Genomic DNA, 14,007 nt, shown 5'->3' with positions numbered 1-14,007 from the left:
AGATCAACAATGAATGCATCGAGAAGGCACTAATCCAACTTACAGGAGCAGATATGGAAGTTGGATATCTTCTAAAATGTATTCTTGTGGTTCTTGTTTTCTTTGGTCTTGCTTTTCTAGTCAAATTTTGGTAATGTATTTCCATGTACCAAAAAATCAATGATGAAAAAAAGATATGTGTTTGCAAAGAAAAATGTACGCGGCCGGGATGCGTCCGCGCGTTCGTCGCACGACCACCGCATCCGAAAAATGGCCCGGACATGACCCCATTGCCCTACCCAAACGGACAGAATCCGGGCAAAACGGAGGTCCGTTTGGGGTCGTGCGTTGGAGTTGGCCTTATAAGTGGGACCGCAGTTGAGGAAACCGACTATCGGCAAACCCCCACCTCGCCCGTCGCGCGATGGCTGAGTTAGAGAAACGACGAGGTTGAAGAGATTGCTGTAGCACGGACTCCAAGAAGTATGGTGTCAGATGGAAGTCGTGCTGGTGGCGTGTGCCGTACTCCTGGACGTGAATGCTTGTTCTGGCCCATGCCGCCCTACTACTCCTACTACTTATAGTAGTAGTATCAAGGATTCGAGGTGCTGGTTACGTACAGCGAACACATTAACATATGGCCCACCTCACACTATGGCCAAATATCCTGGAGTCTGTGCTAGGATAAAAAGTGTTCTTTGTGAGGATGGGTGGCTGGTCTCAAGTTTAAAACTTGTTGTATTACGTACGTAGACGTAGAGATAGTGCAGCATGTGAAGCTAGTACAAATAGTGTACTATTGTTGATTGGCCTCATCCGATAACCTGTTGCAATGCACGTACAATTATGTATTCGGAAAATATTTTTTTGCCTCGTCGTAGCACCCACTCAGAGAAGCGACTCGAAAGCCATTCATAAATTTAGTAAGTTTATCACAGGCATATCATTTTATTACATACAACAGGTCATCAACCCACAACGACAACGAGGATACATTATAAATACTAAAGTTTTCATCACACAACAAATAACAAGCAATGAAATGAACTTCAACTCAACCAATCCTCGGCGTTGGAAATGCTTTCTTTGAACCACAAGTGATTCTCTGGGAAGGTCCAGCTATTGTCAATCTCGAGACCAACGCATGACTGATCATCCAGGCTGAAGCGGCCTACTATGTCACGACCAGGGTAGGGAACCACCGCAATGTCCGACGTATAGATACAGTTGCTTCTCATAAATGGTAGTAATGTTGCGTCAACAGTAGTTGGATCGCCTTTCACCATCATTGGATAGTTTTGTCAAAGGAAGAGCGAGTTTGCTCCAAGACTATCAATACTGTACCAGGGAGAAGGTGTTGGCGCTAGCACAGTAGTATCCATCCCGAATACCATGCAACGGGTGTTGGAATAGGTCCGGAGAGTGCGACCATGGGAGACAACACCTGCTTCCTTAGTAGTAACATCAGCAGTGGGCTGTATACAGACAAGAAGGGGTGATCCATCGGAAGTTGCCAGGCACCACTGAGTATGTGGGCCCTCCTCGTCCTCATGCTCGTGATCATCACCATCGTCATCTCCCCCTTGGTTATAAAAATTTCCAAGTATAGGTGGTGGAATGTTCACAGGACCTTGGAAACACAAGAAGATGGTTAATTAGTAGAGAAGGGAAACTTGCTAACTCGCATGCATGTGGATGAAACAATTGTAATCACGGTGGAAGACAAATGTACCGAAACTACGAGGATCCCATGCAAAAACAGTGCCACGAGTGGTGGCAGCAAACACAAGACCCTCGTATTGAATTGCATCACAGTACACATCCGTGTATAGAAACTGATTTTTGAGCAATATCCATCCAGTCGAAGCACGAAGGACGGCAACAAGCTTGTCGAAGATAGCAACAACTCCATAGTTCCTGTAATGCCAGGAGCGGTTGGGAACTCGACAAATTGCTATCTTCCGTAGAAGACAGTCACCATGATCGTATTTGAACGTGCGTAGAATACCAGTGTGCTCAACCTCTGGGCAGTCTGAGATTTTTGGAAGTGGAACCCGGTGACGAGTGTACACATTCACAAGTTCCCACTCGCAGTTGTACCCAATATAAACAACCCAATCTCCATTTGCGCCTGCCCAAGCCTTGCCCTCAAGCAATGGCATCTTAACATCATACGTATCATTATCAAGCGGCATCAACTTGCACAAGGCGAGGCTTCCCTCGTCCCCGCGCCAGTCAGCAGGGTCACGGCGAAGAAGATAGGGGAGATCAAAACGCTCCTAGACCCTTGGGTTCCTTGTAATGATGTTATTAGTTGAGTCGAGAATGGTCTTGAACGAACCTGCCATGCTAGCCGAGGTGATGACGTCGCATCGATCAATGAGTTCCCCCACCACGTCATCTTTTAGATCGGGGCAAGAATAATGGGGTCATTTCCGGCTTGTTCCCTCCATGGAGAAGACAATCGAACAATGGCAGAAGGAAGGGTGAAGGCAAGTGGAGGAGGGAGGAAGAGCGTGCGACAGTAGTTCCAAATCGAGAGGAAAGGCGAAGAGTCGATGGACGGTTGCCAGTTTGCCATGGTACACGAAGAGGCGCCCCGGCCTACACGTCCTTACGGAAATTGTACAAAAGGACTCGCCGTCGTCTCACTGACATGTTGGAACGGGACCACATGTCAACGAAACATGGTGTGTAATTTCTCGTGCAAAATGCGATCTGGCCGCGTTGGCCCGAAGTGCCGCATTATTTCTCGACTTTATTTTTTTAATGGCGTGCCGTTCAATTTCGAAGCACGACTAACTGGTACTGTTTGCAGAGAAAATATAAACTACTCTACCACTACTCCACCTCTAGTACTAGTAGTATAAAAAAGATATATAGGCTGGAGCTTCAGAGCTTTCTTGCTAAGGGCTGCCCACTTGCTTCTCACACTATCACACTCTCTCCAGATCTAAAAAAGACGACCTCTCTCTCCCTCCTCACCGGTGGTCACAGATCTGCCGGGGAAGAAAAGGACGTGCAGCGTTGATGCACTCGTCGTTGGCGAGCGAGGTCACACACTGACGACAAGGCCGTCCTCTCAGACCTAGCGCCCGCGCGGGATGGCCTCCGTCCCCAAGCTTGCTGCCGTAGTGCGTGCGGAGGACGACGATCACGAGCGAAGCCACTTCCCGCCAACCCTCAGGTATGCTACCTCTTTTTGAACCATACCCTTGTTCTATTGCCCCATCTGCCATGTCGCTGCATGTGGATCTTTTTCCACTCCACCATCTTCCCAATTTGCTATCCTCTGCTCTGCTGGTCATGCAGACGAAAACCTTAATTTGCACTATTAAAGGAAACCCTACTTCATGCAGACTAATCCATGTCTGGGTTGAATAAGGAAAGGAAGGGAGACTGTACTGTCCAAGAGAGTAGGCATCGAACCCGCATCTAGGTTGAAAAGGGGAAAATTAGTAGCTAAGGAACGAGTCTCGTGTCTCTTGGTTGAAGAAGGGTAGAAAGGCATGACAACGCAATAGAGAATGACCAGGTCGATCGGTTTGTTGTCCTCACATAGGAAAAAGGTGGCTAAAGAGAACAAAAATGGGACGTAATCCACATATGCTGCCTGGATATTTGTTGCTCTGGGCAACCATACCTCCCTCACCACTCTATGCGTCCGTGGAGGTACATCGTACTGGTGCGCCCACTGTCCGAATGGGCCTCCCATGCTCTTATTGTCACTTTTTTGCTGTTAGTATAACGCCAGCAGTCAAGTCAAGCAATGCTACTGCTAAAGTGATGCCACATTTAACTAATGCCGCACTCAGTCTAATGCCACTGATAAATTTAAGCAATGCCATTTAATGTCACTGGATTATTTCAGGGTTAGCTGTTGATTGTGGATGTATTAAAGATTTTTCAGCTAAGGCATTCTAATGCTGTTGCACAGCCAGTATACCAACGATGAAACTTGTTACTACCTTCAGATTTTTGCACTGTTAATGCTTATAGATTACATACCTCACTTTCATGAGATAAGTTAATTTTTTTGTACAGTGTCACCAAAATGCCAAGGCGCTGATGTCATTTTATTTTGGTTAAACTGCACAAAAAATTATGAAGACAAGAGGAAAGGTCAAGAGTGGGCACCTCCTCCTCCGGCTGTTCTCTTGATTCGTTCGATCAAGTTTTTATGTTTGATCGATTATCAAGATTGGGATAGCAATTTTTAAGGCCCCCCCGAGTTTGAAATGATATTTACCTTGGAGGTACATGGTTTGCAATTTTTTTATACTGCCATTAGTTAATAATGCTAGTTACCTTCAGACTTTTGTATTTGGTTTAATGCTCATGCACAGCTAGTATACCAATGCTGAAACGTGTTACCTTTACATTTTGTATTGTTAATTCTTATAGAAATCTTCCAGTGCTAGAGTTTATTGAAATCTGTTCAGTAAAACCATTGTATTGTACCCTGTAATAAAATAACTACTCTACTGTTGCACTAGCCACTGGATTAGTGTATATTTGTAGTATTCGAATGGTGTTGCATTAGTGTATGGACATAAATAAAGTGTGGCAAGCTTTCCCAGATATGTGCTCAAGAAAACTACTACCTGTTTTTCTAAATACTAGACGTTTGGGTACTTTAAATTGAACCGCGAAAACGTCTTATATTAAGGAACAGAGGGTGTAGAGTTCACTCAAATTATCCCGGTAAAGCTAGTCACACCTTTGTTAAAATTAATGTTCATTATGTTATCGGAGGAGGTCTGTATGTTTGTCTCTAATGCCTGTCGACTACATACCTGACATCATGATGTAATGTTAGGTCATTTCCTTTTGTACAGTGTCACTGAATTGTCAAGGCGGTGATGGCATTTTATTTTAGTTGAACTGCACAAAATATGCTTAAAAGAAGAGGAAAGGTCAGGAATCGATCATTCTTTCAGAAAGAACTATATATGCCTTTCTGACATCAGCCGCTGTTGCCTTATTTATTCCTTCAAACAGGTGGTTAGAAACAGTCTTGCTACCTTTTCCCATTAAGAAATTGGAATGCTTATATTTGTGAGTCTATGCTTCAACTAGTGCCACTTTTATAGTAATCACACTTTCAATATCTATGCAAACAGGGATGCTCGATTTTAGTGGAACTGCACAAAAAGTCCAACTGGTTCAACATTAGGAGCATGTTTTCTTCCAAACCTTTATATCCAATTGGTGGCACTATGAGCTGTTCATTACGAAGGTACATGGTTTGCTACTATCTTGCTACTCTTTTTGTACTGTCATTAGATAGTAATACTAGTGGTTTGCATGTGAATTTATTGGCAGGGTGGACCTACATTGGAGGTGCAGGACAGGATTCAATGATTGGATGCTCAATTTCGGTTGTATCGATTTCACCTCTTCCATCACTGCGAACATGGATATCCTTGGTCTGATGAAGAATAGGCGCTATATTTCTGCTCTGAACCAGCAAATCAATTCAGTATGAAATTGTCCAGGGCAAAACATGACTGTATCAAATTGTCCAGTGCAAAACATGACAGATGCTAAGCAGAAGAGACATGTTTAAACCAAAAATACAAGGTGGGGTATATGTTTACTAGCTGCTTGATATTTGTGCAGACAGAGATGTCTGCCCGTTGCTATTTGGCAAACACACAAAGTGACCGCAATTTTGGTTGAACTGCACAAGAGAATAGTATAGTCACTGCATGCAGTGCCATTTGAAAATAGACACAGAAAGATTGGATAGTCACTTCATGGACTGCAGAAAAGTAGTACTATACTATTTATTGGCCAACACTAGGTTCTTCATTGCTTTGGTCTGATTATACAATGGGCATCATTTTGCCTAAGTTAAAGTTTGTATTCCGAAAATAGTCTCGCCGTGTGATCGAGAGAAGACCAAATCATATTGCAGTGGATGTTCCTCCATCATGTGTGGTTCATTCTGATGGTTCCAGCTATTGATGAAACCACTTATGTTTGCAAGAGGAATTCTAGACTTCACAAACAAATTTGTCTTTCAGTCTGTACTGAATGTTGGCCAAGAGAAGCATCCATGTTAGTAGGAAGAACAGATGTTTTTTCTAGATCTTTGCTTTTGGTGCTACATATTTGTATATGATCTGTGAATCACTGAGATGCATTAACATGTTGATCTTATGTATGGGAATTGTACTAGTTGGTTTTAGTTGCGATGCAAGATCCGAAGTGGCTGATCTTTGCTATGATCTGTGAATCATTGAGATGCATTAACAGTTCCTTATTTCTTTTCGCTCAGTGTTTACAAGTTACTGATCGATCACTAGCTAGCCTACTAATGTGCTCCTGGCAGTTTTAGTTGCAACGCAAGATCCGAAGTGGCAGTTTTTTGAATAAAAATGCCTACCTATGAAGAAACTGACAAGCTGCTTTGAAGAAAATGCCATGCGAATCTGAAGAAACTGCCAGCGAAAACATTCGCAAATGCCTTATCTCCCAGCTAAAGTTCATCAACTAATGCCCTCGGCTGCGACTCGTTGCATGCTGCTCCGCGTACTGGCTGCGAGCGATTTTGAGTGCCTGCATGCAGCCGGCCGTAATTAAGGAAACTAACTGATGCGAAAAAAGATGCACTCTAATTGTTGCGGGCCTTTTAAATCCGTGGAATCATTATTGACAAGGAGGGAGATGATTCGAGTGCACTTGTTTGACCGTCATGCCGGCGTGCGACCCAGCACGGACGGGACGGGACGACACAGCCATAATTTCAGTTTCTCTGGTTTTCCATGGCAAGCTGGCGCGCTAAGCCATGCCTGCTTATGCATTGAATTCCGATGACCCTCGCGCTACCTTCTGCCTATAAGTACTGTTTCCCGGCCTTCTCCGGTGGCACTGTGACCCAACTCGCCCTATCCTCATAAGCCCCCACCGGCCTGACATTGCTCGCCACTTATCCTCACTCTCGCCACGTCCGCCATGCCCCCGCCCGTCCACCATAGGCGAGGCCGGAGGCGGTCACCGCCGGAACTAGTGTTCCGTTTTTCACCGGAAGGCAAACGGAGGGAGGAGGCATTCTATCGGTCTTTAGATGGCAATGCGGAGATCGAGGACTTGTTGGAGCGCGACCGCCTGGCGGAGGAGCAGGAGTTGTTGGAGCGCGACTGCTTGGCGGAGGAGCAGCGTATCGCCGATTTGCGCCGCCAGCGGGACATGGAGCAGCAGCGCACCGACGATCTGAGTCGCGAGCAGAGCGCCCGAAACTGGGCCGACTATGTGGAGGCCGGCGCCCAGGAAATAGCCCTGGAGGCTGTCGGGCACGCACGCGTTCGCGATGCCGATTTTTACTACCAGCTCGTCAAGTGGGTTTCCCGCTTAGAAGCCGAAGCTTCGGTGGACCACGCCGGCATGGAAAGGGCCAACACGCGTGAGCAACGCGCTCTATCGCACATCTGGCAAGTCCGAGGCGAGGCGGAGGATGCCGGTGCCGGCGTTTAGCGTGTACCGCAGATGGCGGCCGGCATTGTCTAGTGAGCTAAGAGTAAGTTAGTACTTGTGTGCTACTAGAGTATTAGTGGGAGTAGATAGTTAACTTGGCTATGATGGTTGTCAACGTGGAAGTTCAGTACTCTATATGTGGATCAGACCTGTTACTTTGCTCTGAATGTTGAACTTTCCGTTTGAACGTATGGAATGGGCTGTTATTTTTTTAAATGGGTTGTATTTGTCCTCCACGGGTTTAGAGGCTGACTTGTGGGCCTACCAAGTTGACGCGTACACAATCAGGAGATGATTGTACGTGGAGAGGATGACAGCAGGGACCCGCCAAGGTCATGGCAGTACGCAAGCAAGTGCCTCCTTATTTCAAGCCAATAAAAAAATGGCTCCACCTAATGGATTTCTGACATCTGGGTCCCATGCCATTGTCAATGTAGTCAATAAACAACAGAATTGCACAACGGGTGGCTGACACCAGGGACCCAGTAGCTCGCCCAATTATTTTTGTTTTGGGTTAATTTGATAAATGCCACTCCAAATCTGGTGTTTCCGAGAAATGCCACTACAATTTCCGAACTTTGAAAAATGCCATTTCATGCCATTTCCAGTGGCATTTTTCGAAGTCTGGAGTGGCGTTTTTCAAAGTTTGCAAATTGCAGTGGCGTTTTCCAAAGTTTGCAAAAATTGCAGTGGCATTTTTCAATGTTTGGAAATTGCAGTGGCATTTTTATGAATTGCCATAATTGGAGTGGCATTTATCTAATTTGTTTTTGAGATGGAAGCAGGGTGTCAACTGGGCTGTGCGGGGCACTCTGGCCTGTCTAGATAGCCTTCTCTTTTATGTTTACCACAGACCAGCCGAGTAGTTTTTTTTCTTTCTGAAAATGGCTAGCCCAGTTTTTTTGTGATTTGCCAAGTAAGTCGCTTTGCCAGGCCTGTTGGGCTGCAAATCTTTCAAGACGAGGACAGCTTCACTCGGCTGGCCGAGAAAATGGCCTATCAGTAATGAGAAATGGGATGTACATTTTTAAAACACATCAAACCGACAATTAGTTTCAAATTTCTTTTTTCATTTCGAGATTTTAAATTGCATTGATTTTTATGCGTGGACAATTTGTTGGATTTTATATTGATATACATTTATTTTTAAAATCAGTTTGAATGTGACTCGAAATTTCGGGATTAAAAACAGTTCGGACCGCACCGAAATATGCAAAATTTCTTATAATTTTTTAACCGCGGCCACAATATGGGCTGTAATGCTAACAAAAAGAATATGGGCTCCAAAAAAACCTTAAGAATTAGCAAATGGGCTGTAAATTATTAGAAATAATGGCAGATGGGCTGTATGCTATTTTCCACAGATTTGAGGCTTTCCTAAAAAAAGGTTGCGCACAAGCAGTGACTGTTGGATGTCCATCCAACGGCCGTCGTGCTTCTTCAATCTCTGCTCTTCCTGCTGCAGCCGCTCAAACAAGCACCGGCGGGACTGCCTGCTCCCTCCTCCCTGCGGCCGGCTGTGCTGCCGCGCAGGCCTCACTGCCCCACCGTACTCCCATCGCTGGCCTAGCCATCCCTCTACTCACCCACACCTGCTGTTATTCTCCGGCGATGGCAGACGAACCCGTAAACCCTCGTACAGTCGTACTCCCCTCCGCGTGGGAAACAACTGCCGAGTCTTCCATGGCTCCATGTCGTTCCCTTCCTTGGCCTCGCCGTCATCCACCGCCCTAGTGCTCTCAGCGCGGCCTGGTCAACGTGGTCAACGACCGATATGCATCTGAAGTGGACTGTACGTGGAGAGGCTGGCAGCTGGGTCCACGGCCGCACGCAAGGAAATGCCTCCTTCTTACGCGCAAAATAATGATTCCTCCACCTGACATCTGGGACCCACCGAAAGGGCCTCTGTATTTCGTGAAAAAAATGTTATCGCCGCTGACAGCTCGGACCTACCAGCTATATCTTCGCACGCAAGGAAGTGCCTCCTTATTACGCACAAAAAATGAATACCCCCCTGCTAGCTAGGACCCAGTATAGTGAGAGGCTGACTTGTGGGCCTACTATGTTGACGGGGACGGAGGGCTTTGTCAACATAGTCAATATGCACGATTCTAGCTCCAGTGACCGTACTATGTCCATCCAACGGCCGTAGTGCTTCTTCAACCTCTGGTCTTCTTGCTCCAGTCGCCCAAACCAGCGCCGGTCGTGCCTCGTGCTCCTGCCTCCCGTGGCCGGCTGCGATGCCGTGGAGGCCTCACCGCCCCCTACTACTCCCACCGCTGGCCAGGCCATCCCTCTACTCACCCCCTGTTATTCTGCGGCGATGGCAGCCTCACACCGTAGCGAACTAGTGAACCCTCATACTCCTCTACGCGTGGGCATCCACTGTCGCGTCTTCCCCGGCTCCGCGTCGTCCCCTTCCTAGGCCCCGCCATCGTCCACCGCCCTGGTGCTCTCGGCGCGACGTGGTCAACGTGGTCAAGGAACGGCTTCCATCAGACGTGGACTTTACGTGGAGAGGCTGACAGCTGGGTCCACGGCCGCAGCAAGGAAGTGCCTCCTTATTACACGCAAAATAATTATTCCTCCACCTGACAGTAGGGACCCACCGGACGGGCCACCATATTTCGAGAAAAAAACGTTCCCCCCCTGACTGCTGGGACCCACCAGCTACATCTTCGCACGCAAGGAAGTGCGTCCGGGCAAAAAAAACAATTCGCCCCCTTGACTGCTGGGACCCACTAGCTACATCTTCGCACGGAAGGAAGTGCCTGAGAGTCGGGACCCAGAAGCATATGTAGCGTTGTCATTCTGGTCGCGAACGTGTATGTACATACTGGTCGATGTAGAGGCGCGCACGTGTCGTAGTAGAGGCATGCATGTACCATGTACACGTACGTACAGTGGCCAGTGTGCAAGAAACAAAATACGGCCACATACGTACATACAGGCGGGGTCTCTAACGCCTACTCGCGCATACGTACGACCAGGGCTCGTGTACATGGCTGGGTCGGAACGGAGAAACTGTGTCGTCGTCGTGTTCATGGGGAGCCAACCGGCCGGGTCAGAACGGAATGCGTTGTCGTGTTCATCGAGAGGGCTTGGTTGGAAAAACTGATGGAAACGAGGCCTGGCGTACCGCAGAACGGAGGAAACGGCCTTGTGTTCGACCGGCCATGGTCGAAACGGGATCCTCTTCATTGGGAGGGGTCTGGCGTACAGCAAAACGGAGGAAACAGACTTGTGTTGAACCTCCTACGGTCGAAGCGGGGGTCCTGTTGATCGGGAGGGATGTGGCGTACCACAAAACGGAGGAAACAGACTTGTGTTGGAGCGCTACAGTCGAAACGGGGGTCCTATTCATCGGGAGGGGTGTGTCGTACAGCAAAACGGGACTCCACGGGATACTGTTCATCTCCACCGTCGACCCCCTCCAGCCTCCATGGGCTACTGTTCATCCACCGTCGACCTCATCCAGCCTCCACCTGCGACTGTTCATCCACGGGCTCCTGTTCATCCAGCCTCCACCGCGCGCAACTCCACCGGCTACTATTCAACCAGCCCTCTCCACGGGCTCCTGTTCAACCACCCCTCCATGGGCTACTGTTCATCCAGCCTTCCACAGTCTACTGTTCATCCAGCCCTCCACGGGGTCCTGTTCATCCAGCCCCAACCGACTCGATCAATCGGGGTCCTGTTCATCCAGAGGCAACACCACGGGGTCCTGTTCATCCACCCCCACCGGGAACTGTTCATCCAAACCCCCCCCAGCAACGCTCACTGTTCATCTAGAGGCAGCATCGATCGGCTTCAGTTAGCAGCAGTAGTGAAGGAATCGCTCGATCGGGTTCAGTTAACAACCATCGATCGATCGCTCGGGTTCAGTAACGCGTAGCCTGCAGTGCAATCGCTCGGGTTCAGTAGGCGAACGCCTCACTCGGGTTCAGTTAGAGCCCAACGCCTCGCACCCACGCACGTGCGTGTACGAGAGAAACGCGCAAACCTCCGTGCATCGCTCGGCCCCGACCACCCACCGTAACCGGGAACACCCCGATATTTTCCTCGCCCTCGCTTCTACAACGGTTTTTTTCGTCATGGACGGCCCAAAGAATGTCATGCATATGCGTCTCCGGCCCTCACAGGATGAAAAGCCCATTTTCTGTCATGATTTTTTGTCATAGAAGTAGGACCCCACCACATCTATGATGATACCGGGTTTTGTCATAATTATCGTCATAGAAGTGTCATAAGTATGACAGAAAAAAATTGTTCGGCCAAAAATGTCACGGATGTGTCTTTTTTTTGTAGTGAAGATACGCCAAGTCTTTAGAGGTTTCCTTCCGGAGCACGGGGTCGCCTATAGTCCGGCTTTCCATTGATGGATCAGGAGTGGCCCACCAGTCCGGCCCATGAGAGATAGGCCGACATCCCGAGGACCCCTTAGTCTAGGACACCCTCAGTAGCCCCCGAACTAGCCTCCAATGTCAAGGTCGAAATCTTTGTCAGCTTCATGCTTCTTAAAGTCTTCAGCTTGAGAGGCGAGTTGCTTCCGCCACCTATATCTGATTGATGATAGCTCAGCCACCCGCAACACTTTGGCGAGTGAGGCATTGCGGGGCTCGTTGTATCATTTTCTTCATTTAGTATTAATGACACCCCTTGATTTCTGTGCGTCAGAGGAAAGCAAATAGTCCAATAGTATTTTACAAAATGCCCCTTATGGGCCAGGGGAAGATGCCTGTTTAACAAGCTAAGGGCGTGAAAGTTGTCGCACCCCGCTCCCAAATCACCGAAAAGCCAGAGTCGGCAAACTTTGAATAATGGCAAGTGCTCCAGGCTCCTCTTCGCGCCCTCACGGCCCCCTTGAAGGTGACTGGGCAAGCTGCTCTGTTTCCCTAATGGGACTGAGCAGCCTTGAGACGCAGGGGTATCTACCCGCATCAGATCTAGCATCCATCCACCCTGGATTGACTTCCGCGAACGGCGAGGCTTTTGCGGAGAACTTCCCTGCCCCACACGGGAAGAGAGGGTATGCTTCGTGCCCTTTCTCTTACGAGGTTTAGGCTTCCCCATTCACCCCTTCCTAAGGGTTTACTAGAATTCTATGGGATCCAACTCCACCATCTCACCCCGAGATCAATTCTGCACATCTCGGGCTACGTTGCCCTCTACAAGATGTTCCTGGGTTGTGAGGCCCACTTTGAGTTATGGAGGAAGTACTTCTGTCTTGTCCCTCACACTCGAGAAGGGGCAATTTACAAGGTTGGCAGAGCTTAAGTGTGGTGCATTGCCAGGACGGGGTATCCGATAGGGACTTCGAGGAAGGATGCCGTGGAGTGGACCTCGGAGTGGTTCTATATTGAGGACGTCCCCCTACTTGATCCAACTTGGAGGGGGATGCCCGAATTCTCTCTTGCCTCTTCACAGAAGCGATTCAATTGGCGACCGAAGAGCTCTTCCCAAAAGGAAAGTGCCAAAGTGTCACGCCTAGCCGCCAAGTGAGGTGGCTAGCCCACGACGGGTTGACCATTATCAACGTGATGGCCACAACCATTGCTCGGTGCGTTCAACCCCATCAACAAAGGGCGCACCCCCTATGGTGTAACGATGGGGCAAATGACTCAACCCGCTGCATATGAAAAGCACCTAACGATCAGGCGGCAATGGCAGCCGTCCTAGCCAATCTTTTCAAGGGAGAAGAGCAAGAGTTTGCTCGATTAAAGCCCAAGGAGGGCGTCTCGAGCTATAAACCCATCGAAACAGTGAGTCTTACTACACTTTATAGTTCAGATGGTACATTAATCTTTCTTACTCAGACATCTAATCTGTCTGAGCAGAATTGGAGGCGCTGGATCGAGACAGTGAGCTGCCCCGCTCCTCAACCGGAGAGTCACTCTCGCGCTGATGACCCTGGGTTTCACAATGATCCCTAAACATCAATTGATTTTGAGGAGGGAATCTTCTACCAGGAGAGCCTCGACGGCTCTAAAATGGCCCTCTTGTCTGATCACCCCAGGACGCTTCCTTCCTCCGCTGTAAGTGACAAAAGGTTTCTTCCCGAAAAATATGCTCAGCTCCTGCCGCTCCAAGTACGCTGACTTCTACTCCCAAGGGCCGCCGCACACCACATCGGACATCAGTGAGAGAGGCACCAGTTGCTTCAGCGGTGAATGGCCGCAGGGTGTCCAAACATGCCGCGCGGCCGGTATTACATCAACCGCACCTCCTCCAAAGAGGTGATGTATTCACCGTACCCTTGGTATCCTTACCTTCGACAACCACCGTGATATCCATAATCTTCTCTATTGCAGCCTGCAGGCGATATGTAGAACCACCAGCGTCCAAGGACATCAAAGAGGAGCCGAGGGGTGACCCTAGACCGAGGTCTCCAATTGTGACCAGTGGTACTTAAGAGGTCCCCGCCAAGGACCAACACCCAGGGAATTCATAGGACATCTCGGTTACCAATTCCGAGGTTGAAAGCGCGATGCATCACCGACGACGAAAGGCGTCACTTTGGCACTCTGCATCTCCAATTAGGAGTTTAAT

This window comes from Triticum aestivum, chromosome 7D (genome assembly GCF_018294505.1).
Source record: "Triticum aestivum cultivar Chinese Spring chromosome 7D, IWGSC CS RefSeq v2.1, whole genome shotgun sequence".
NCBI classification, from domain to species: Eukaryota; Viridiplantae; Streptophyta; class Magnoliopsida; order Poales; family Poaceae; genus Triticum; species Triticum aestivum.
This window is presented reverse-complemented; position numbering follows the sequence as displayed.